At 34.8% G+C, this 25146-nt stretch overlaps 2 long non-coding RNA genes across 5 annotated transcripts in view; both read left to right on the top strand.

Moving 5' to 3' along the window:
- Nucleotides 1-23094, top strand: part of LOC147846451 (uncharacterized) — a 176432-nt gene extending 153338 nt beyond the window's left edge. For all 4 annotated transcript variants that reach the window (XR_015478809.1, XR_015478807.1, XR_015478794.1 and 1 more), the window contains one exon: nt 22160-23094. This is a non-coding gene — a long non-coding RNA (uncharacterized LOC147846451). The remainder of the gene's footprint in view (nt 1-22159) is intronic.
- Nucleotides 6468-12326, top strand: LOC147846452 (uncharacterized). Its single transcript, XR_015478011.1, has 6 exons — nt 6468-6516; nt 7789-7822; nt 9173-9228; nt 9322-9466; nt 9578-9654; nt 10967-12326. It is a non-coding gene; the product is annotated as an uncharacterized LOC147846452 (long non-coding RNA).
- Nucleotides 23095-25146: the final 2052 nt, after the last annotated feature.

Genomic DNA, 25146 nt, shown 5'->3' with positions numbered 1-25146 from the left:
ACCCTGAGAGGAGGATTTTTAAGGGAGGTTTTTGGGTTGAAAAACTTCAGGGGGAGTCATTCTGGCTCCAGGCAATACAGAAATCAGTGGAGAATATAATGGAAAAGAGAGAAGAGATCGCTGAGTCAGGATAAGATGCGCAGTGTGGAATAATAGAGAGAGAGGAGAGGAGAGAGATTTATGTTTATGCTCGTCTGCCCATCTCAGTGACCTACATATCTTGAAAATGCTCTCTGCATTCTGCTAAATCAAAGATGAGATCTTCTCTACCATGTAATCATAACTTGATTTACAAGGATCGTTCAAGCGAAAGTGAAAGTTCTGTCATCGGTTACTCATCCTCGTGCTATTTCAAAACCATATGACCTTTTTTTTCTTCTCTGCTACATTTTATTTGAGTTAACTTGTTGTCTGACAAGCTTATCAGATTTGGAAAGATTTGACAGTGATTAAATACTTTTTGAATGTCTGTGCTACACTTTACATGTAATGTACTATATTTACCATCTTACCCAGTGTTTCCCAACCCTGTTCCATAAGGCACACCAACAGTACACATTTTCAGCCTTTTCCTTTTCAAACACACCTAAATCAAATCATCAGAACATTAGAAGAGACTCCTTATCAGAAGGTCTGATAAGGGAGACATCCAAAATATGAACTGTTGGTGTGCCTCTATGAACAGGCTTGGGAAACACTGGTCTAACCCTAACCATATAGTAAGTGCTTGTAGTTAATTAATAAGTAGTTAAATTATTAACTACAATGTAACAAAGACATCTTACGATGACATAAACTTAGGAAATTGTCTATGATGCTAATAGACCAGTATTGATCAAATTCTCTAAATTAAGGAATACATGTAATTTATTTTGTTTTATTTTATTTAAATCCATTTCATTTCATACATGGAAAAGTCTCATCTCTTCACATATGCAGTGTAAATATCTAAATAAATAAGTACATTTAAATGAATGATAAAGCATTTACAAATTATGGTTGATCTGTATCTGATGTCTATAATATCAATCCTCCCACCCACCAACCCATCCATCCACCCATTCATCCATATACCCACCCATCAACCCATCCATCCACCCATTCATCCACCAACCAACCCATCCATCCATCCATCCATCCATTCATTCATTTATTTGTCTTCAACCCTCCACCCATTCAATTATTCAATCCATTCATCCATCCATCTGTATTTAACCATCCATCCATCTGTTTTAAACCTCCATCCATTCAATCCATTCATCTATCCATCCATCTGTATTCAACCCTACATCCATCAATCCACCTATCCACCAAACCATCCATCGATCCATCCATCCATTCATCCATCCATCCATCCATCCATCCATCCACCCATCTATTCAATCTATCAATCCATTCATCCATCCATCTGTCTTTAACCCTCCATCCATCTATCTTTCGATTCATTCATCCATCTGTCTTTAACCCTCAAACAATTCAATCCATCAATCCATTTATCCATCCACCTGCATTTAACCCTCCAACTATCCATCCATCTATGCACCCATCCATCCACCCACCAACCCATTCATCCATCCACCCACCCCCCAACCCATCCATCCATCCATCCATCCATCCATCCATCCATCCATCCATCCATCCATCCATCCATCCATTAATCTCTTTTTAAACCTTCATCTATTCAATCCATCAATTCATTCGTCCATCTGTCTTTAACCTTCCATCCATCCATTCAATCCATTCATCCATCCATCCATCAATCCGTCTGTCCATCCATCCATCCATCCATCCATCCATCCATCCATCCATCCATCCATCTGTCTTTAACCCTCCATCCATTCAATCCATCTATTCATTCATCTATCCATCTGTCTTTAACCATCCATCCATTCATCTGTTTGTTTGTTGTCACACTGACCATAGGCTGTCGACACTGACAGATTTATTTATATATTTATTTGTACTATTACACTTGTTTTTTGCCATGAACTTAACCATGGTTGCTGGTATGACACTAAACAAAAATAATCAAACAAAAGTGTTAATTTTTAACCATTTTTTTCACTCAGCCCACTAGTTAGAGTTCCCTCTACCTGCACACCCCTCGTTAACATGAAAAGGCATGGTGGAACCGGTGGCTAGGTTAGTTGAATATCTTCAGCATGCTACAATCCTGAAACTAATGTTATCATACTAGAACAACCACTTCCTCACTCATGTTTCCTCAGTCAAAACAAACAACACACAGCAATTTTCCTGTTTATCGCAATGACCCGAGCTCTGTGATCTCAGAAATACACACAAACGATTTTCATTCAGACAAACCACCTTCCTCCAAAACCCGTCGGCAAACATCCATGGTCAAATGTGCATGCATAATGGACAGGCGTTCTGACAAGCTGCATTTCTTGACTATTTTCAGAACCCTTCATTTGGAGGGAAAGTAAATAAATAAGCTGAAACAGCAATGCTGGGAAAACAAAATGCCTAAGTACTAAAATTAATGAGTAGGTCCCATGGAGGGCTCAACTGAAGTGGTCTACCCCTAAGGCTCTGGTTTTCAATCTGGTTTTCTTCTCCAAAGGGCACATGATGGCCTCTTTATTGCACATTTAACCATTGCCGGCATTATGTCTTACAGATGCTGCAATTTCATGCCTTCACGATCCAGCACCTCACTTTAGAGTTTGCTCACGGTGCATGTGACCACTGACAGCCATATGGTCAGAGGATATTGATTTAGCTTTTTTAATCTGAAAACAAGTGTTTGCGAGCGGGAAACCGAACAGGATATTTAGTCCCGAATGATGTCATTGTTGGTAATCTATAAGAGTATTTCTAATTATGTGTGTGTGAGAGTAAAACTAGCTGATGTGAAACTGAATGTGAATTTGAGCTGAATCACTGTTAAAAACTGCGGAACGCTCTTGTGTGGTGGACAGTTTTATTGCGCGAGTTGATTTGTGTGGTATCAGTTCTTCAAATGTAAACACATCCAGATATGTCCAAGAGCAATAAAACAGTCGTTAACTAAAAACAAAGAGCTCTCAGAGCAGGGGAAGAGGGGAGAGACCTGGTATATTAGTTCATTACTTCTAGTGTAAAATGGTTTATGGTTTCTAGCATTGGAACAAAGGGTGTTTATTGTCGCAGTCGCGTATCTGGTGCCGTCTTACAGTTTTTACATTTCACAAACACTTGTTTAAAGATTAACTGAAGTCATAAAGTGCTTTTTTGTGTTTATATTACATGTGTCCTGCCTAGAGGGAAAAAAAAAGTTTTTAAAAATGTATGAGGAAAAGTGATATTAAGTCAGCATTTGTAATCTATTTGAGCAATATTATACAGCCATGCTATATGGCTCTATATCAAGTATGTAGGCTCACATCTACAGCAGAACCACAGCTGGTGTCGAGTCATCACGTGAATGCAATATATATAATTATCGACATTGAAACCATTCAGTATTATGGATTTTATTAAAGATTTGGAAGGATCAACTTCAATGACCAAAAGGTATGGAGCCAGATCAGACTAAAATAATAATACATTAACAAAATGCAATTTATATATTGACAACACAATTCACATTATAAATTCAAACACGATTCGAAAATACACTAATCGAATTTGCATATTCAAAACAACATTCATAAATACGCAAATCAAATTCATAAATTCAAAACATGATTCAAAAATACATAAAGCCAATTTGTAAATTTAAAACACAATTTAAAAATACACAAATCCAACTCGTGACTACAAAAAAACATTCATAAATGCTCAAATCCAATTCGTAAATTCAAAACATGATTTGAAAATATACAAGTCCGGTATGTAAATTTAAAACAAGATTCATAAATACACAAAGCCAATTCGTAAATTTAAAACATGATTCGAAAATACAAAAATCCATTTCCTAAAACACAGTACAAAAATACACAAATCCAATTTGTAAATTCAGAACACAATATGAAAATACACAAATCCAATTCATAAATTCAAAACATGATTTGAAAATACACAAATCAAATAAGTGCATAAATCAAATAAGTTAATTTAAAACACAATTTGAAAATACACAAATCAGATTTGTAAATTCAAAACACGATTCATAAATACACAAATTCTATTTGTAAATTTAAAACACAATGCAAAAAAACACAAATCCAATTTGTAAATTTAAAACACGATTCATAAATACACAAATCTAATTCGTAAATTTGTTTTATAAGTACGAAATCCAGTTCTTTTGGCAAAATTGTTTTAGATTTTAACTGTAAATTCACGAATTGTGTTTACAAAATTACTAATTGGATTTTGTAAATATAAATTGTGCTATGCATGTATGAATTTCAATTTGTAAATGTAATATTTTTGAGACTGATTTCATACCTTTAGCTTTCATTTGGACTTATTGCTATCAGAAGGTTTCAGTTTATTTAGAAAAGATTATCATCTTGCAAAGTCATTGAAATTGAGAAAAGCTTTGCTGCCAATTATGGGATTTGTCAGATAATTAAACAAAATACCACTTGGTGCCAGGTCCTTGTTTGTACCATTATTTTTGGTCCTTTCAAAATAAAAGTCTTTCTGACTGACCAAGTACATGTACTGAAGACAATCACAATTATTAAATCAAACTGTTTCTTAAAACAAGTTACTTTTATTAAATAATATTATTTATATAAAATGTAGTTATTAAATGATAATATTAACTTAGCAACAGCTTTTTTTACAAGTTACTAAAGAATTTAGTGAAGTGTACAAAGGCATTATGAGATTTCCCCCAATGTGTATATAAATGTAAGGAATTATTATTATTTTTATTTTTTTATTTATTTATTTTTTCTAAAAATTTAATTTGTTCTAAAATGGAATGTTGCCCTGATCCTATTGTATTTGATCTAAAACAAATAATATGTTAATAAGCTTAAAGGCTATACTGTATATTCAAAACAAATTACATTCCATGTTTAACCACTATAAAAATATGCATCTGAGCCAGTGGTAGATACAAAAATAAGTGTCGCGGTTCTCAGTGGGGATTATGAGCTATGAACAACTACTGACACTCTGGAACTCTCATGTCTAAAATTGTTGAAACAGACTGTTTTCAAACAAGCACTGCAATAAACAGCAAATGTGAATGCTAAACAACATTTGCACATAGAAATCTAACCAGAAATATTTATAATGACAAATTTTAATGTCTATCCATGAATACTTGTGAATATTTCTAAACTAAATGAATACTTGTTCAATGAAACCTGCAACCAACGCACTGTTTGCTGGACTATTTCCTCCCCCTCAGATGATTCTTTTGAAGCAGTCTTAACTTCTGGTGTAATTTGAGCAAATAGTACTTCTGAAGATAATAGTACTTCTGAAGCATAATCTACAGTGCAGCAACAGCTTTAAGCAACAGTCACTTGAGGACAGAGTTCAGTCAGACGAAACGTCTCCAGGCAGCACTGCACAGTCACCACCGAATTTAAGCCGGCTCTGTTTGCATGTTTCTAATTGTTTCTTTTATTTAGAAGCCCTTGAGGTTCTCTGGAGAATCATAAATTGTATAATTAGGGGCAGTGAATGGAAATCCAGAAACATTTTGCTGTCTTGTGTCTGATCTCTCCCGAGTATCAGCACTCTTTCAATTCACAGCCTTCTGAAGCATTCTGTTCTCCTTTGCGACTGGATGCCTCTGAAAACTGAAGCACAGTGTGTAAAAAATGTATTTATTTTTGTTTTGTTCCAATAATTGCATTGTTCGAGATGTTTTCCACTTTCTCTTGTGTTTTCGCCCACTGTTGTTTGCGTTCGGGTCTGTTTCATTCAGGGGGTGGGGGGATTTTTCATTAACTTAACTACTTTTGGTAAGTGTGAGAGGCTGCTTTGACTGACAGCGTTGTTCGATTGAGATTTCCTCTATTCAGAGTGGGTGTGGCTGAGAGGAATTGATCAAGCCCCCCGGTGCCGCTTCTCATCTACTGCCTGATGGCAGGTGGAAATGGGCTGTGGATGAACTCCAGTCTACTGGAAATTGGATTGGATTGGGAGTGAACGGGGGCGGGGATGTTCACATTTCACTGGCAACGCACTCATCCCTTCTTTTCAAACTGGAATTGACCTCATTGATCTGACATGTTGAGGATTCGCAGCTGACTATGGAGAAAGTCCGTTTTCATTTGAATTAGGGTTTATTGCAATATTTGCTGAACACTGTAAATGCGAATAGTATTCCTTACTATCAAAATTCTAGTGTGTTTACTTAATTTTAAGCTAATTGTTGAGTTTACTAGAAATGCATTAGTGTTGCTGACATAGTAAGGTATAAAGTTCCCATAACTAATGTAATTTGAGTAAAATTGCTTATAAGGGCTAAGCCATGCTGTTACGCATGCGTACTGGGTGGTGATTTCCCATCCCCCATCCCGAGTCACAACCAACCGCCACCCAGCACCGCCATTGAAGGACAGGATTTCATATTGAGAAGATGTACTGCTGTAAATCAAGGTAAACTTTTCGTTTTAATTACTACTTTGATTTTATTTGTATAGTATCAGTAATCTGTTTATTTCCTGCACTTTGTGAAATTGTTTGCTGTTTTGTGAACTAATTAATAGCCCATGATGTTGTGACTAAACGTTTTGACCACTGCACGTTATTTGCAATACTGTCTACTTTACTAGATAAGCTATTTTTAGCTGCTTAGTCCTTTTTAATAACTATTAATAATTTGTAAAGTTAGTAGTAATTTGTAAAGTGGGCGTTATGCTCTAAAAGAGCGGGCCGCGCCATTTTAAATGATGCACTGAGAGAGCAAGAGCGCGCGCAATGATCCGTTCAAATAGATGTAACTTAAAGTTAACACATAGCTGTAGGTCTACATTTTTAAAAAAGAAAACGAAACCTATTTATCCGCATTACAAATACAGTAACGTTAGTTATCGCTGAACTTTAGTGGCGCATGTTGTGACGAAACAACGCATGTTGTTTACTTTTATGAGATCACCTGCAGGAAGCAGGTGAGGAGATCAGCTGTGATTCGGTCCGGCGTCAGCGAGCGGCTCATGACCAGACCAGTCGTTTTTTTCTCCATGATCGCCGGGGCAGCAGCAGTTTTAACCCGCCGAGGCTTTTAGAACATTTTAAAGCAGTTTCAGCTCAAAATGGACCCGTGAGTGTCGTAGGTAATTTAGGATTTCGATGCGATTACGATTCGTGTCACTGTATGAGGCAGATACATATTTACACATTATGCTAAAGTGTGCTTATGCTAACAATCCCTATGAAACTTAAAGTTAAACTTATGAAAATGCGAGAGATATTTAATTAACTCATTTATTTGTTTTATATGCTATTTGTCTTTTCTTTATGCCGTTTTGAAGGTTTATTCCAGTGTTGCTGTTACTTTATTGAGTGTTTTGTATTGCTGTAATGACAAATAAATCTGACCAGACGCGACTGAATATGTGTGATGGATAACGTTAATGATGAAGTGGTATAACTCGTACAACCAAGCACAGAAACATCCCTTTGTTTGCTCAATATCACACAAAGGCATCAACAAGCCTTTGTTATAAGCAAACTTTCTGTAAAGAAACAGGCTTTGCCAAACCTGTTAGTTTGCATTTTTAAAGAAGGTTTCATTAATTTTTAACAATTTAGGGCAAATAAATTTGAACAATTACAAGGTTGTTTAAAATGTAGCACACCATTAGAGTATTGTGAGTGGCATATTTGGTTTGTAATATCATTATACCCTTTATTTATTTTTTATTTCAGACTACCAGTTTGTGAGCTGATATGCAGTGGAAATGTAAGTTTTGCACTTGCACATCAAAGAAAACTTTTTGAACAATACCGCACAAGCCATAGAACATATTCATGAATTGTTCTATTAATGTTACCTTGTCTCCATACTGAGTGTCAGGGTAATTTTAAATCGTTTAATGCATTAAAAGTACATTTAACAAAATTCTCAGCAAAGAACTGCATGATCAAGAATAGTCCGAATATTTTGTCCATTTGAATAATCATCTGAGGACTAGTTAGAAATAGGGTTGTTGTGTTGTGATACCATTAATTTATGTTACAATACTATACCAGCTGAAGTATGGTGATACCAAGTAGTATTGCAATACTGTAATTCATAACTTAAATCCATGAAATAAAGAAAAATGTAAGAAATAATATATTGTATATGTTATTATAGGCCTACTTGAATTTAAATAATTCCCTTATTGTTGAAAAAAGTATTTGCACATCTCTTCACCTAAAATGTATTCATTCCAGCAAAAAAAATACATTAAAATAAAAATACATAAAGAAAAGAGCATTTTTCCAACAAACCTAGGCTATATGAAGTGCTCAAAAATTGTTTCCTGTTGCTATTTTGGGTTTTTCATCTATCATACTTTTTTCACACTTATTATCGGATAAGTAAAATTTCACTTTATGAGTCATTCTTTTTAATAGATTGTCACGGTTGTTGTAGCTATTATATCATATTGACAGGAACAGAAATAAACGAATTCCGATTCAAAATGAACCATCACAAAATATGCAATAGGCTACTATAAAAGGCGCAAATTCTACAGTTTTACAACCTTAGAAGGCTCCATAGACTATTAAAATACAATGATCTATTGTTGCTGAATCGTGTAAGTATTTTAGTGACTTTTTCACATGCAGCATTATGTATTGTAGGCAGACTGTTAATGACAATACTACCGTTTACAAACTACAGTGGCACCGCCAGTATCTTGGAGCCATAGTATCACGATACTACCATAGTATCGGTAAACCGTGCAACCCTAGTCAGAAAGTTCAGTGTCCTTTTAAAGACATCAATTGAGACAAATATTTATTCCACTTTTAATGCGCATAAAAGTAAGGCACACCAGCAACAATGCCATGATTATATTTAATCGGGGGTTGTGTTTATTACTGTTTGGTGACAAGTATAGCTCATGCTTTTGATGACAGGCGCCGGGAGTATTTGGCAGCTTTTATTATTCAAGAACATTTAACTATGTCATGTTAAAGTGTAACATCTGTTGCTAAATGGCATTGCATTGTATCATTGCATGTGTTTCTGATTTCTGTTTTTTGTTTTAGAATTTCGCTTAGCCATGTCAATAACACTTTACGTTTTTGTGCACAACAGTGACATCCAGAAGGAAGTCATAGAGGAAACACCAGCTGATGCAAGTGCTGCAGAAGGTTTGTTTTCTTTTCAAAACTTTGTGTGATTTTGTGAATTTGTGTTTTTGAATGTTATTAATGACTAATAATGTTTTGATTGGATCTTTGCAGAATTCAATCAAATATCAGGAAGAAATGTGTGATCCAAGTTCTACGCTGCATTGGACACACTGCTCGTTTGATTGAAATAAAAAAAAAAAACAGGAGAAAATTGCAGAAGAAAACTAGAAGAAATTTTCAACATGTTAATTCAAAGGTATTTTTGTGACATCATCTTTGAATCATAATTTGCATTTGATTGCAATAAATTGCATTTGATGTTTTCATTGGGCTATAATGCATGTCTACCTGTCTTTACTTTTTCAAGGTCATCTGACAGCAGTTCTCTGGGGTCTTTCAGTCCTTTAGAGGGATGAGTCTAAAGAAATTTTCAGGATGTGTTTTGTAAGTAGTATTATTGTTTCTGCTTTCTTAGACTGGAAATGAAGCAGTCATTCCAGTTTACTTCACTTATTAATAAAAATTTTCAATTTTATAAAAATAAAACAAATGCATTTAATGTAAGTATTTGAAAGTAAGAGGGATGTTATATTATGGCCTTTGGAGCAAGAGCATTGCTATGTTGCAAATACAGCAGCTTGTGCTGTCACAGGGTCAGTTAGCTTCATAGGCCAGTGAAGTAATGAATGCATTTCTTTAATTTTTAAACCCACTTGTTTTGAAAAGGAGGAAGATTAGCTTGAAAAAAAAAATCTTAATAAGTGTAATACCTATGTAATATGTTGAGAGAAATATAATTTCAGTTGAAAGAACCTGCTGGATTAAGATGTAAAAAGATAGTGTTAAAAGCCACAAAGTCAAAGATGCTCCGTATTATAACCAACCCTGTGAAGTCACCTGCTGTGGGATTGTAGATGGCTGCACCCTTGTTCTGAAAGCCATACTAAAACATCAATTTTCTTATTAAAAAATAGTTATTAATACATTTTTAAAAAGTGTGCTAAATAATGCAAACTTGACTCACTGCTTTAATCTAGCAAAACCAAATGCATTCATGAATTGGTTCCCAATTTATTAAGTTTTCCCTACAAAATATTTATATTGATTATGTAGCACCAATTGGTCTCTCACACATTTGCATTTAATTTCTTGAAAATGTTTTAAAAGTACTTTTACTGCAGTTTGTTTTATTACATTACAGTGTTTCTTTAATTAAAAAAAATTATTGTTCCTTTAGAATAGTATCATGTTCAAGATACTGGAATTTAGTACCAATCTCTGCTGCAATTTTAAGCAGCAAATTTCCTGCTAACATTTTAAGCACATTTTTAAACAGCACTGTTTTGCCATTCTGTTCACATGCTTAACAGAAATGACACTCAACAATGCTCAAATGTTAGCAGGAAATGGATGTTTTTAAAATTACTATATGGATTGGTAATAAATTCCACTATCATGACAAGCCTAGTAGAAGCAGTACAGGCAAATCCATCGTGTTGGTCTACATTGAAGAAGGAGCACCATAGCAAGGCCTTCTTATAAGAAGCATTTGAATGTAAAATGTACTATAAACACAAATAGTCATGCTAATAAGCAACTAGTTAATAGGGTAATTGGTTCCTACTAAAGTGTTACTAAATTAAGCACAAGGAATTGTATTTTTTTCACCTCTGCTTTTGGTCTCCTGGCCACTACAGGCTTTATTAGTGCCATTTAGAATATCAAACTTTACTTATTTTTCTTTCTCTATTCATAGGATGTAATTGTAGAGTCGGACTTCAGTGCAGAAGATGTTGGCCTGCTGACTGTTGTGTGTGAAGATGTCTAAAGAACCTCATTATGGATGCAATGTGGGCCTTTATACTGGAAGGAAAAGTGGTTATGGACTTTGCCACATGCAGTATGTCTCTTTTTTTGCTTTGATTTACACACTGAATTCGGACTACCCAAAGACTTTGAGCAATGCATTTGAATTTGTTCAACGTGTGTTGCTTTTGCTGGGAGGGAAGCGTAATGTGTTTTATTCAGCGAGTGCCTATATACTGCTGTGCTTTATGTTTAAAGGTTCAGGTATAATGGCATGTTTAATTACAAAGTGTTGCTTTTTAACATGTTGCTGTTTGCAGTGTTACATTTAGGACTGCAGCATTTTGGTGTTTAAAACACTTTTTTTTTTTTTTTTTACCAAAAAAGTGTATTGTGATTTATAGGGTTGTCAAAAGTATTGAGTTTGGTACCAATCGGTACTGAAATAAATAAAAAAAAAAGTCCATCCATTTCCCACTAACATTGCAAGAACTGATTGGCCATTGTGTTCACATGCTCAGTAGATATGATTGATTGGCTTTGAAGGTCATTATTTTTACCACACTTCACCACTGTTAATCCGGTTCAAAGATACAAAGACACTGGATAACTTCAAAGCACTGTCGATCAGTCGATTCATCACCAGATAGCTTATATGTTAGCTTCTAAACAAATCAGCTATCGACATGGCTTTGAAACACTTCAGTGTCTGTGTAACTTTGTTTGGACTCAGTAAAAAATGGTAAACCTATGACAGTCACAGCCAATCACAGTCATTTCTGTTGAGCATGTGAACACAGTGGCCAATCAATGGTGTTTAAGAACGAGCTCAGTAGCACTCAAATGCTGGTGGAAAATGGATATTTTTAATATTTCAGTATTGATTGATACCAAACTCAATACTTTTGACCACACTAATGTGATATTTTCTGTAGGAAAATCTAAACTAAACAGTCTAACAAATTAGCTTTAAAGCTTAATATCTGTTCCTCTGTGAGTGTCTATATGCTGCCATGTTTAAGGTGCTGGTGCAATGGCATGTTTAATTACACTAATTCAAGTATCTTTTTTCCAAGTGTCAAGTATTTAAAGTTTTTTTGATAGATTTTCAAACCTTTTCGAAAACTTGTGTTTTAGGGTTGAACATGTTTATTATATTTTTTGTCTGTATTGCTGTTTACAGTATATTACAGCACTTTACAACAGGTTTTTACAAAACTGTATTGTGTACAAGTGTATTGTGATACTAAAATATCACAAGTGTATTGTGAAATTCTGCTAATTTTGTCAAATAAAATGTTTACATTTAAGACCTGTATAATGTCATTACTTGTAGGTTGAACTACATATTTTATGTTCAGTTTAATTGAAGAAAATGTGGAAACCGATTGCACGTAGTTTCTTTAGTTGACATTACTTAAAATGGTGGATTAAAACAATGTTGAGACTACTAGCATTCAAGATGTTAACTGAACATGGTAGAACAGTATTAGTTAAATAGAGTTATTAAAGTAATCTTACTATAAAACCCTAAGTAAGATTACTAAATAATGACAAGTATGTTAACTAGAATTTTCTATTAAACTTACTTAATTTTTAACAGTTAGTTTACTTTATAAGTTTTAGTTTTCTTACTTCAAGGCAATAATTAAACTTAACTTAAGATTTCCTTGTAAGTTTATATTGCAAAAATAAGGCAATCGGTTTCCAAACTTTTTTTAAGTAAACTGAACATGTTAGAATTTACAGTGAACATGTAAACACTGTGGTCCATCAGTTTCATTACAAAAGTAGTTTTAGCTAAATTCATGGATATATTTCGGATATATTGTACAGTAATATATAAAAAGATATATTTAAAGATGTGTATTTTTACTTAGATAAATTGTTATTGAAAATACTTTTACTTTGCTACATTTGGCTTTTGTAACTGTTACTGTTAAATGGAAATAAATAATATACATATTTAAAATTGTAAAATAGTATACATTACAGTAAATATTAAATCGTATACATCAGTGGTTCTCAAACTGTGGTACATGTACCACTAGTGGTTCGCAGGCTTCCTTCTAGTGGTACGCGGAAGAATGAAATATGTCATGTACATGCTACACACATTTAAAAATTTATCAAAAATGATGTATATAATACTGTAAGTCATATTTGACATATATCCTATATTTTCGAGGTAATCTGCCACATTTTTAACTGTGCAGAGTTGTAGCTGCTTTGCCTACTACGCTACTGTATTTCAACACTGCTCATTTTGGTGGTACCTGGAGAGACCATTTTTTTCTGAGGAGGTACTTGATGAAAAATGTTTGAGAACCACTGGTATACATATTATTCATTTTATCAAATTAGTTTATAACACTCATTTTGAGTGATCTGTTCCTATCAATTCCTTCATTTAATTGAAATAAAAACACACCTCAAAAACATTTATTTATTTATTTATTTTTTAATTACCTGGAAATCTATAGCATTTCAGGTTAGAAATTTTGTTTTAGTTATTGTTTTTTGCCATATTGGATATATTCATATTCATTGTATGATTTCAGGAGGCTATATATATATATATATATATATATATATATATATATATATATATATATATATATATATATATATATATATATATATATATATATATATATATATATATATATATATATCACAATCTTTCTTTTAATTTAATTTATTTTTATTTTATTATTATTATTATTATTATTTTGTAATATTTTCTCCCCCTACAAAAAAAATTAAAATAAAAAATCACCTGTTTAGATTAACTGATTGATTGATCGATTAATTTAATGATTAATTCATTGCATCAATAAAATCCATTTGACATTCAGCTGAATCACTCCTTTTACAAAAATAAAAAATCATGCCAAGGTAAAATATTAGTAAATAATATAAATTATATATTAAACTATAATATATATTAACCTTTATTAGTGGTTAGTCAGTTTGTCAATCTTTGCTAAGCTAGTTATTAGTGTTATTAGTTATTAGCCCCTTTGATTTTTTTCTTTTTGAATATTTCCCAATGATGTTTAACAGAGCAAGGAAATTTTCACAGCATGTCAAATAACATTTTTTCGTCTGAAGAAAGTCTTATTTGTTTTAGTTTTCGCTAGAATAAAATATTTTTTCTAAACTATTTTAAGGTTAAAATTATTTTTCCCTTTATTTATTTACGATAAAAATATCAGATTATAATAAACAAATAACTGTTATACAATAACTTGCCTAATAATCCTAACATGCCCAGTTAACCTAATGAACATAGTTAAGCTTTTAAATGTCACTTTAAGCTGAATACTAGTATCTTAAAATTATCTAGTCAAATATTATTTACTGCCATGATGGCAAAGATTATCCACAGCCATATCACTCTGCAGCCCAAGACCGGTTACTCACTGAAGCTAAGCAGGGCTAAGCCTGGTTAGTACCTAGATGGGAGACCAGACGGGAAAACTAGGTGGCTGTTGGAAGTGGTGTTAGAGAGGCCAGCAGGGGGCAATTAACCTGTGGTCTGTGTGAGTCCTAATGCCCAGGTAAAAGTGAAAGGGACACTATACTGTCAGTGGGCGCCGTCTTTCGGATGAGAAGTTAAACCGAGGTCCTGTGTCCTATTGTCCTGTGGCTACCGTCACATCATCAAGGTGGATGCTGCACACAGGGTGGTGTGGAGAGACCCCCCTCATGATTGTGAAGCGCTTTGGGTGTATGGCCATACACATTAAAAATGAGCTATATAAATACACATTACACTACAAAGATAAAATAAATCAGTTATTAGAAATGAGTTATTAATACTATTATGTTTAGAAATGTGTTGAAGCTGTATCAGCTCATAGTAGAAAAAAACAGTTTAAACTGCTGAAGACAGACAAATTGTCTTTTTAAAGTAAAACAATTCTGTTCAGGATTATGTAACACCTCCCCAGTTTTCATGCAATGTGATGTAGATCCAGCTTGGTGCATGTGTCAGAATGGAATACCGAATATATTCTCTATGTTCTATAATGTATCAGATCAAATCATGGGCGCAGAATTGAGTTTAATGTAGCGGTGCAGTTATTTTCTCTGCTGTGAAGTGTTGAAGACAGCCCTCCATCATCATCTTTCATCCCCATCCGTGAGTATACTCATCTCTCCAACGTACCGAATCATCTTTTCCTCCAATCGCTCATCATTACAGTACCACAGTACTAGAAGCATCTCTTTCTCTGTCTCTCTCCATCTATAGCTGCAGTTTACTTCTCATTCCTCCTCTAGCTGCAACCTCACATCTCTATGACATATCATGACTACAAGACTATTTTTTTTTTTTCTATTTTCAGTCTTTCATTATTTTTGTTCTTGTACTGGCAGTGATGCAGGAGTGACAGGTGTTTTAGTATCGCTGGGGTACTGTATCAGTCTTATGGTTGTGAGCAGTGTTTGTGGAGAATAGTGTGATTAAACAAACCTGATGTCTGCTGAGGTAAATCTTGTTGCATTTGGGCTTTTTCAGTGCTGAAAGTGTTTGCACATATAGCACATTTTGTCTGAAATAAACTTATTTTGTGACAAACTCATTTGATATAGATCAGTGCTTCCAGCATGGCATGGTAATTGAAAATAAATAAAAGTATACTGAAGTAGTTTCAATCTTTTACATGTCAAGGACTCCAAAAAAAGTTTGCTGCAGGGGTTTCCAAACTTTTCCAAACATGTCAAGCACGACAACAATGGTCACTTTTGTGCAAAGGACCCCCATGCTAAAATGTAATCGAAATAATAATAATAATAATAATAATTCCTTACATATATATAGCGCTTTACCGTACATTTAAAATGCTTTACACATTGAGGGGAATCTCCTTATCCACCACCAGTGCGCAGCATCCACCTGAATGACACTACGTCTGCCATATTGCGCCAGACCGCACACCACACACCAGCTGATTGGTGGAAAGGAGACAGAGTGATGAAGCTACTTATGATATGAGGGTGGTTAGCACGCCATGATGGACAGAGACCAGTGGGCAAATTAGGCCAGGGTGCCGAGGTTAAACCCCTACTCTTTTTCAAAGAACATCTTGGGATTTTTAATGACCACAAAGAGTCAGGACTTGGTTTAACATTAACACTAAGCAGAGTCCTCGTCAATATACTGGGGCATTAGGACCCACACAGACTGCAGATTGAGCGCCCCCTGCTGGTCTCACTAACACCACTTCCGGCAGTAACCTAGCTTTCCCATGTCGTCTCCCATCCAGGTACTGACCAGGCGCAGCCCTGCTTATCTTCAGTGGGTGACCATGTGAGAGTTGTCGGCACACTATGGAGTTGTTTTGTGTTCTTTTTTACTTTATCAATAATATTAATATTAGCTGCAAAAGTCATGGTATATGAAACTTATTTTTGAATCCACTTCAGCTGAACAGCTCCTGCCAAATGAACAAATGCAAATGGTAATGCACACAAATGATAAAGTAAATTGTTCATAAAAGTGCTGTAGACTCATCTAAATAATCTAATTGCTTGCATATGTTGCTATGAAACAGAAGATATGATAATATTTCACAGACAGGTAGATTTACTTTATGTAATCAGATTTTCAGTACACACATTTTACAAACCTCCTGGTTTGAGTTGCAGAAATGGTGAAACTTTTGGGTCAAGTATTGCTCTGCTTTGAAAAAAAAAAAAAAAAAAAAAATATATATATATATATATATATATATATATATATATATATATATATATATATATATATATATGAATGTATGTATAATACAAATTTTGATTTGATTGTCATGTAATTACCTTTTTTACTCTCTAGAATACTTGATTCTGAATCAGGAATCACTACATTTCAAGGCAAATCATTTCCAAATAACAACAGCTAAAAGTAACAACACGGGCTCATCTAGGTACTACAAAGCAAATTGAATGTTGCTCAGTATATTTGTTGTTTTCACCAGCAGTGTTGCCCTTGCTGGAGATCACTTCCTCATCTGAACTACATTTCCCATCATACCCTGCATCCACACACTGCTGACATTATCAATAATTATATGGATTATAAATACACTTTTTATCTGAGTCTTGTTAGTTTTGTTGCATTAGAAAGCATTTATAAATCATTTATTGCATTAAAAACTGTTATCGTTTTTTGATGCTTTGCCATCTGCCTTGACCTTTTGCCTGTAATTCAGATTATGCTTTTATTGTCTCTGCTATTGTGAATTGTTAGCTCTCAACCCTTGTCTGTCTGACCATTCTCTCAACAAATACAGCGTTTGGATCCAAACCCTGTCTTCAAGTCTCTTCAATTATCATATACATATTAATTTTGTGATCTGTCATGGTACTATTCCTAACTTTTTGGTGCTATTGTGTGACTGAATAACATGTACTGTAGGTTAGTGTAGGCTGCAAGCCCTATGTCTAATTAAAGATATAATTAATTATTACAACTCAGAACAGTGATTTGTGTCTAATCGTTTGCTTTTGTGAGAAAGTAGCCTTTTACAATGAGTGGTATGCACTGTTAAAAATTGTCCCGTTAAAAAACAGTAAAATACTGGCAGCTGCAGTTGCCAGCAATGTACTGTTATTTTACAGTATGTTGCTGTAAAAATACATGGACTACATTGATTTACACAATACTCAAGTGAACTCATTTTGCTCACTGAAAGCAACTGCCTCAACTTGGTCAACTGCTGAATGAGTTTATGAATTAATGTCCTATATATGCTTAGAAGCATACTTATAATAATAACTTATTTTAGTTAATTAGAAAAGTTCGGTTTAACTCTAATGTCTTATTCTTTACAACAGCACACATACATGTAAATCTGGAATCACCAGAGAGATTCTGACTGCATCAGCAACTAAACAGCCGCTGTCTTTAAATAAAGAAACATGCAGAATAACATCAGCAGTTCATTGTTCATCTTTAACTCATACACTGGCTCTACTCTGCTCCACATTGGTGACATACAGAAGAAATTAGCTTCAGGTTTTACAGTAAAATACTGTTTTTCCTTGATTTAACAGTAATCTACTGGCAGCTGTGGTTGCCAGCAATCTACTGTTTTTTTACAGTCTACTTCCGTTGTGTAAATTAACAGTATATTACTGTTAAAATACATTTTTACACTGTGTTTTTACCTCTCACACCTTTAACCCTTTAAACCCCAGAGCATATACTTCAGTTTTTATTGAAGTGTCCACACTACTGAGTGTTCAAGAAACATGTAGCAAAGCTGAAGTAAATTCATTAATTAACTGACTAATTAAATGATAATTGAGGATTAACAATGAACAAATGAAGAAATACTGAAGGGAAAAAACAAGAACAGAACATACAAAACTTTAGTCACAGCTTTATAATGAAATAACCTGAAGAATAACAAATGATTAAATCATTTAAATGATCAGCGGATGATTAAACAACTCTACAAACATCATCACCAGCTACACTTATTACTTAATACATGTATTTTTGTATAACATCTACTAAAGTTCTTCTTGAGAAAAAGTTAAAGTTTTACGTCACCATCATGGAGAACAGAGTTTGCTTCAGTTGGGCTCTTAGCCCTGTTATTTTTAACATTTATATATCTTGGCTGCTGCAATAGTTAAGAACTTTGTTTAAAAAGCTCTTTTGTTGAGGCAAGCCAGCCAAAAACCTAAATAAGATCTGGTGATGTTCATGTTGCTATTAAATGGCAGAGTCTGTTCTCATTTAGTATAACAAAATGTACTGCTCCTATTCAATGTTAAATCTATTGTTTTACATTATATGTCTTTATATGGCAATGATTTCTGGAAGTTTTTAAGAATATCTTGGACAATAACACTGCTCTATGGTGTAAATCGCACTCAAAGAGACATCTATAATCAGCATATGAACCTCAATAATGGTGACAACTAACAAAATTAACAGTTTAACTCACAAACAGGCAACTGAAAGTCTAAACATAAACAACAGCAGAATCAAACACAAATAAAGAAAACTGTTAGACCATTATACAACATTTATTTATACCGTAATGCATGCTGGGATATTTGTACCGTGCCACTCCCAGCATGCATTGCAGCATGAAACATTTGAGATGTTACCATTATTGAGATACAAGGTCAGATTCATGAGGTCTGAATGTGTATTTGTCATAACTAAACTGTTTTTGTATGTTATTTCTTAACTGTTAAGTAATTACGGAGGTATCTTTTCTGTTTCCACTTCTCATTAATTAAATTAATACCTGCAACTAAGCATAAAATCTATTGCATGAGGCCCTTCTTCCAGATTTATAACAAAACATTTATCAGAACTAATTTCAGACAAATAGATTTCTCTATTTATTGACTTCCCAACTTTATTGCTATAGCTTAAACGTTTTGTAAACTCTGTATTACAGCAGTTGGAAAGTCTTATTAAATGAGTTCAAGGGTGAAGAGCCCAACTAAATCAGCCCCTCACTCCATTACAGTGACACAAAAAACACCTTAATTTCTGTTGGATCTCAATGAGAATAGTATGGAAGTCAAATGAGTCAGTAATAAGTGTGTGTCTGCTGTTGTTTGTGGAGTTGTTTAATGATCCTCTGCTGAGACTGAAGCTGTTTTATTTTATTTTTATTTTGTTTTATTTTATTTAATGTTGTAACTCAAGTCACTGTTTGTGTTTCTTGTTTCTCTTTCCTTCAGTAATTGTGATTATTAACAGCAGGTGTTCATCAGTGTCTGAATTCACTCATTAGTGTTCATTAACTCTGTCAGGTGAACTATATTGGTGAACTAGTTGATGGAATAGTGAACAAGGGCACAGAGTGTGATTTTAAACACAGACTTTAAAACATCGAATCTGAACTCTGTTAGCTCACAGTTTTCTGCAGTTGGTTACTTTCTCGAAAACAAAAATGTTACCCAGAAAGCACTGTTTTTAACAGAATATTACTGTTTTAGTGAAAAAACATTATTTTACCGTAGAATCTGACCGTTTTTTAACAGCAATTTTTTACAGTGTGGCAAAATAAATACAATACTTGTGTATCAATGTTCATTGCTAATCTTTCTATGAACATAATCAATGTATGTGATTAAATAAAATAAATAAATAAATAAATGCAAGATATATGAACACATACAGACCCTTACAGTCTCCGATATGTTACCAATTACAGAAAAACTACACACACAGCATACGTTTAGGCCTTATTTGGCTTCAAAAACAACACGCAACATATAGCCCACATTCAGTGCAAATCTCTTATCTGTATCTTTAATCTTCACCAGCACATGTAGCCCCTAGTTAGAAAGTAAATCCATCATTGCGAGTTCATAATAGTCCAAAAGGTGATTTTAATAGTTCAACATGGCAGTTTGTTCATGTTTTAGGTTGCTGAAAGAATCCTTTGCTTCTTTGTTTTTTCTATCTTCTTCTTTGTTTTTCACAATTCACTCTTACGTTTGTCCATTTCTAAAGGGATCAAATGTCTGAAGAACTTTATTAATCATGTGCCTGTTGTTATCATCAGCTCAATTAGTTTGTTATTTCAAATATAAACACGCAGCAAATACATGCAAGCTCTCTGAAGAAAGTAAAACTGTGCGATTTTGGACGGCCTCGTGAAAAAACCACAACAAGACACGCTGATTTTTTTTTTTTTTTGCTAAGGATACCCAAAAAGTGGTATAGTACTGTTTGCTTTTTTGGTACCTTTTGACCATGGAACCGGCCGTAAAAGTGTACCGACCCATACCGTACCATACCATTCAGTAGAACTGGCCCTAAAAGTGTACTGACTTGTACTGTACCACTTAGTGGAAACGGGCATAAGTGGCATAATGTGCAATTAGGTGGTTGTTTTTGTTTATTCTGCTAAAACAGGGGTGGCCAACCCTGTTCCTGGAGAGCCAACTTCCTGGAGATTTCAGTTGCTACCCATATCAAACACACCTGAACCAATTAATTTGGACCTAAACACCACATTATAATTACAGGCAGGTGTGTTTAATATGGGTAGCAACTAAAATCTGCAGGAAGGTGGCTCTCCAGGAACAAGGTTGGCCACCCCTGTGCTAAAACAACCTCCCAGATGAATGTACACCCTTACCTATGGCAAATATACAGGATAACAATAGTATATTTATATCACGTGATATGAAGAAATGTTTCTTTAGCACCAAATCAAAACGTACAGTATAAGCTAACATTCTAAAGCAATACAATTGTGTATTTATAAATTATTATTTTATTTATATTGTTTTAAAATGCTTAAATTAACAATGCCACTAACTTGTAGGAGCAGATTTTCATCTCGTCATACTTTTTTTTCTTTACCTTTTTTAACACTCTAAAAAATTTCTGAATTGTTTTAACCCATCTTTGTACAAACTCAAACATTATTATTTTAGCCCAACGGTTGGTTTTATCTATATTTGACCCACATTTGGATTGAATCATTCATTCATTTTTCTTTAGTTTAGTCTCTTTTATTAATCAGGAGTCGCCACAGCGGAAATGAAGCGCCAACTTATCCAACATATGTTTTACACAGCGGATGCCCTTCCAGCTGCAATCCAGTACTGGGAAACATCCATACACACTCATTCACACACATACACACTACGGCCAATTTAGTTTATGCAATTCACCTACATGTATACCGCATGTCTTTGGACTGTGGGGGAAATCGGAGCACCCGGAGGAAACCCACGTCAGCACGGGGAAAACATGCAAACTCCAAACAGAAATGCTAACTGACCCAACGCGACTTTTCTTAAATTGAATCAAATGGGAACACAAACATTTTTAAGGTAACAAATTGACCACTCTTGTAAATAGTGATATAATTTTATATAATTACATTGCCAAATATAGCTACCCTAAATGTCAAGCACAAAAGATTCTTCACAAGTCACTCCTATGGCCTCTTTCTGGCCGATTTGAAGTCAGACTATAAGTTGAAATGAGCACAGACTGCGAGACTATAATAGAGTTGGGTGAGCGCAGTGTCTGTGTGTGGTAGAGTTCATCATAGCCAAAAGCCCATCAGCAAGTAAACCTAGATTTCCCTGAGCTCACACAATGGCATCATCCACCATAATCTTCTTAATAATATCTCTTTTCCAGGGGCATTTAGTGATTTAACGTTTGCAAGATGTGGCAAAATGTGTCTGGAACCACGGCAAGAAAAAGACAGAACCGGCGCTCATTTTTCAGCCCACAATCAACTGAAACGGGCAGAAGTGATTCTTCCAGAAAGCAGTGCCAGCTGTGCACAAAAGAACAGCACATCTGCAGAGGGTTAGAGCTAATCCAGACCTCCGCTGAGCTCCAGCTGCAGAGAAAGATCCCGTATGATGCACCGGCTCCCCACAAAACCCCAAAATAATGCTCTTTCTGAAAGAGGAAAGTCAACCAAATGTTATTGAGCGGTTCACGATAACACTCACAATGGGAAAGCTGGCGAGCAGCCCGGTGCTGGTGGAAACCATGGACAGCGGTCAAAACATGGTGACAGCTCTCCCTTTTTCTTCTGCTTTTCTTCCTTTGGCTTGGTCTAATCATAGACTAAAAATATGGACAAGTGATGTCACTTATAGATTTCTGAGGAGTGTAAATGATGCTACAAGTGGGTGTGGCCAATGTCGGCATAATGTCAGCACGTCACTGCATCAACCATGCATCACTCCCCGGTAACCAAAAAATTGTCAAAGAGGCAGGAGTGTTGGCGGGGGTACAGATGTCTTGCATTTGCCTTAGATATTTTTTTCTATGGGTGAATTGTTCAACACTTCAAATGGTTCTGCCCACATGTGCTTGTTTATATACTATATTGATGTGTTTACTGGGTTTGGTCATTCAAAAACACAGTTTTAATGCATTGAACCGTTTATTCTGTTATATAATGACATTTTTCTACAGAAAGAAGAGACTAAATACTTCCAAATGCTTCAAATATAGTATGTGTTAGTAAATGCTAGGCTATTTGTGAAATGCAGGTATACATTCGGTTTCCCCTACATTTCAAAGAAATGCTCTTTCAAGAGTTCACACTTAGCTCATGATTTATACATATCTTGTTTGGCATGCTGTCCCAGATGAGAGTCCTGAGCTCAAGGGATCCTCGAGCCCAGGGCTCCCCTCTTTCATAGGGCGAGGGGAGATAGAGCTCAGATTGATCTCAAACTTCTCCACTGCTGAGGCCAAGGCAAACTTCCTGAGAGTAAGACATTAGAAAAAAGATTTAGGCTTATTTTATCTATGATATAGAGCACATTTGGATGATGGAAGGAAACCGGGGAACTCGGGGGAAACCCACACGAACACAGGGAGTACATGCAAACTCCGCACAGAAATACCAGATGGCCCAGCGAGGACCCAACGCCATTGGTATTCTTGCTGTGAGGCAACAGTGCTAGTCACTGGGCCACCGTGCCACCCATTCTGGATAAAGGAGGTAGAAGGGGAGGAGGGGGGGTTCTTCCAGACGAAGATAGTTGTAGAAAGGAAATGAGGATATATATATAGTGACTTGGGATTCTTTGATTGGAGGATCATGATTAGCTAATGTGGACCAGCTGGGTCAATCATGAGCACATGCTCCTCTCGAAATTAGTTTAAAATTAAACTTCACATAGGGGCATTGAATAAACTAAATTGGTCGTAGTGTATATGTGTGAATGAGTGTGCATGGGTGTTTCCCAGTACTGGAAGAGCATCCGATGTGTAAAACATATGTTGAATTAGCTGAGGGTTCATTCTGCTGTGGCCATATTCAGCTGAGGTGATGTGTGGGCCAGTGTTAATTTTGTTGATTAAAAAAAAAAAAAAACATTTCCATGTACTTTAACAGCAACTACGAGGGTAAAGCTTGCTATACACTGAGATTGCAAAGTGGACAAACTATTTTAAGCCCTTTCAAAGATTGAATGTCTTGAAATTGTTCAACAGATTGGTTAAAAACACCAGTAGTTGACCATGTTAAAATAAAGGATTTGCTAAATAATTGCACAGTCCTGCATTTTCAATATAGTGTTCTTGCCGACACATAATTTGACATATCAGTTATGATATAAACAAACAATGCATGGCATTGGCAAATTGCAAATCTAAATTTTGTATTTTAATGAATAAATGTATACGATATTTTAACTAAATTACACTTAAATTAAAGCAAATTTATGTTAGTCAACTAAATCTCGAATTAGTCCAATAAAACTAGACTAAAACTAAAATGATTCAGAAGACTAAAATATGACTAAATCTAAAATTTTATTTTAGTCAAAAGAAAAAGACTTGAGCTTAATCAAAATTTTCTGTCAAAATTAACTTTGGTGTGGGCGAGCAGCAGATACCTGCCACTCAAGTTGCCAAACACTTAATTATGCAGCAATTTAAGGCTTAATATAAATGTATAAAATTATTATTTTTGGAAATCAGCCCCTTCATTGTTGTCATGAAGGGTGATATTAGCTATATAAACCAAAACTATTTTTTGTTCCAGGCTGTAAACACACATTTTAATGGGAATCTATAAGTATTTACTCTCTTTTGGAGCCAGCCCCCAGTGGCCAGTTGATAAATTTCAGATAAAACCGTACTGGCTTCACAAAGGAGAACGTGAGGTTGCCCCTTGGGAAAACTGCATGAAGTGCATTCCTTTCTGCATGGCTGGACAGTATTAAGCACATCTGAGAGTAGAGCTGATTATTTGTTGCATTTTCCTTGAATATTTTTTCTTTGGATGAAACATTCAACACTTAAAATGGTTCTGGCCTCATGTACTTGCTTATGTACTATATTAATGTGTTCACTGAGTTTGTTTTTTCAAAAACACTGTTTTAATGCATTGAACCATATTTATTGTCTATTTTTCTAAGGAAGATAAGACTAATTACTTCCAACATGCTTCAAATATAGTCTGTGTTATTAAACGCTAGGCTATTTATGAAATGCAGGTGTAGCATCTGGTTTCTCCCACAGTTCAAAGACATGTGCTATAGATGAATTGAATAAGCTAAATTGGTCATGGTGTATGTGTGTGAATGAGTGTGTATGGATATTTCCCAATACCAGGTTGCAGCTCGGAACATGGAAATCTATGAGAATTTACT

This window comes from Danio rerio, chromosome 2 (genome assembly GCF_052040795.2).
Source record: "Danio rerio strain M-AB ecotype USA chromosome 2, GRCz13ab, whole genome shotgun sequence".
NCBI classification, from domain to species: Eukaryota; Metazoa; Chordata; class Actinopteri; order Cypriniformes; family Danionidae; genus Danio; species Danio rerio.
Note: the sequence above shows the minus strand (reverse complement) of the source record. Positions and strands in the feature narration are given on the sequence as shown.